Source organism: Ursus maritimus (assembly GCF_017311325.1).
Source record: "Ursus maritimus isolate PB19 chromosome X unlocalized genomic scaffold, ASM1731132v1 scaffold_X1, whole genome shotgun sequence".
Classification (NCBI taxonomy): Eukaryota; Metazoa; Chordata; class Mammalia; order Carnivora; family Ursidae; genus Ursus; species Ursus maritimus.
In genome coordinates, this window is record NW_024423319.1 from 639,608 (window position 1) to 642,145 (window position 2,538).

Consider the following 2,538-nt stretch of genomic DNA (forward strand, 5'->3'; position numbering starts at 1 on the left):
TGTTAGAATTAGTTTCTTTTTCTTCTATGAGAGACCAACAGTACACGAAAGATGTATAGATTGTAAGACTGTTCTAGCACTGGTTCTGCCTCCAGTGATTATGTACACATCTCTGCCAAGGCCCTAAGCAACAGAAGTTCAAACATACATTGCTTCTTGTGGATGGAGCAGAAGAATTGTTGGTCCTTTAAGCTCGGCTGCGTATGAAATCATGGTTGATGTGCCATCAGGGAAGGAGCTCCCATTGAGTTTGAAACCTATGAATTCAAATGAAAAGAAAACAAAAAAGTGAAGACTTCATTACATTATTTAATTGTTCTCCTCATACAATAGTACTAAGATGTATAGTCCCCCACAGTAAATATTACATTTTAATGAATGTCAACTGAAAGGAAATTGCCAAATGCTAGAAAGAAATATAGATCTGTGAAGGAGCTGCTGGTAATAAAGTGTGAAGGAAAAAGACTCAAAAAATAGTCCTTGGGAAAAGGAGGAATGAATTAACTGCCAAATAAGGCCTTACAAAGGACTCTTTTATGAGAAAAAGAACTCCTGCCATCTCAAGGCCAATAATCCTCATGGGAAAGAGAAGGAAAGTCTGTAGGTAGACATGGAACATGTTAAATATACGTAGATGTGTATGTATCTTTATTTAAATACTTCAGTACAAGTATGTGATTTTTGATACATTTATTTCAAATGTTAAATGTGAAGATATATGGTGAAATTTTCCCGGTGAAAGGAATGGAGAAAAAGGCAGGCAGGCACACCATCAATTCCCAAGTTGACATCTCTCTCTAGTTTGTATTATCTTTCCAGTGCACCCGATAGCCTCAGATTTTTTCCAGCTTTATTGAGGTATAACGATAAACACGAAATCTTGTATATGTTTGAAGTGTACAACATTATGATTTGGCATTTGTATACAGATTTTTAAATATATTCAAAAGATGGTGAAAGAAGGACATTTTAATGAAAGACCAATATAAGGAGGTTGCACAGACTCATTAAGACTCTAACCATCTCCTTCCCCTGCTGTTTAAACCTCTTAAATGGATCCTCACTAAGTGTAGACAGTGTGAAACTCCTTGGCATGACTTTCCAAGCCTACTGCTTCTCAATCTTTGTACCTATTGCACTTTTTCCCCACGCCAAGGAGTGCGTGGCAGTATGAGCTATAGTTAAGGAAAACTGGGTAAATTAGAAACTTGGAAATGACTCATCTAAAGACTAATGATTAATGTGTTGGCCTTTGCTGGAGAGTGTTTCTATGATATGCTGCAGCACCCCGGTAAGGTTCTTAGTCTTACAGATTACCTCTTTATCTAAGTTATTAATGAGAAAAATGTAGACACATGTGCATTGAACATGTGAATAACTGCTATATTGAAGGATAATAAACATATTAAATAGACCTGTGTCACCGTGCTTGCCAGGCTAGAGATAGGATCCCCAAGTGAATAGATTTGGTTTCACAGAGAAAATTGTTCAGTTTTGCTCCTGATTCCAAAATTCCCATGGGGGTATTGGTAGAAGAAACAGGGAGAAGTGAAAAAGACTAAATAGAATTTTAGTTGATAACAATGTTAAGCCTTAGCAAGTTTTCCTGTCCTTCTTTCTTTTTTAACATGTATTTATTTGAGAGAGAATGTACACATGTGCAACAGCCGTGGAGAGAGGGGCAGAGAGAAGAGTGAGAGGTAGTCTCCAGCAGACTCCCCCACTGGGTGAAGAGCCTGATGTGGGGCTTGATCTCACAACCCAAGATCACGACCTAAGCTCCAAAAAGAAGAGTCAGACACTCCAACCAACTGAGCCACCTAGAGCCCCTCCTGTTGTTGTCTTAGCTTATGCCAGCAATTTGTGAAGCAGCTCCCAGCTATCTTCAGTGTACAGGCTGCCACTTCTGCAGGACAAACAAAGGGCTTGATAAGACTTCCTGCCTTTACGGTGGTGCGCCTGGTAGCTCAGTCGTGAAGTGTCTGTCTTCTTCAGCTTCAATAGGTCTAAGCCCCATGGGGTCTTCTAGCTCAGTGGGAGTGTTTGCTTCTCCCTCTGCCTCTGCTTCCCACCACTCTTGTGCTCTCTCTCTAAAATAAATAAAATCTTAAAAAAAAAGACTTCTTGCCTTACAAACAGTGCTGCTTAGAAATCATCAAAATTGCTCTTTAGCCCAAGGATTGAGATCTTGGTCCAATTACATGACACTAATGATATTGTGCCCGGAATAGCCCCCATGCAGTGACTAGATGGAGAACCTAATCCTTTTAGGAAACCTAGGTGTGTATGCTCCCTTCAGTCCACCTGGGTCTGTAGTTACCTTCCGCGTCTGAGGAGTCGGATCCCCATTCTACAGTCCAGCCAATGCTAGGGACGACTTTGTATCTGATTCTTGTAACCCCTAGGAAATGGGCCCTATTCTATTCACTTTGTTTGGAAAGAATCTGTGATATAACCTGGTTCTTTTGTAGTCCTTCAAGCTCTTCAATCCACAGATTTTTGCTTCAGTCCCCGTTATATACTAACAATAGGTGCCAT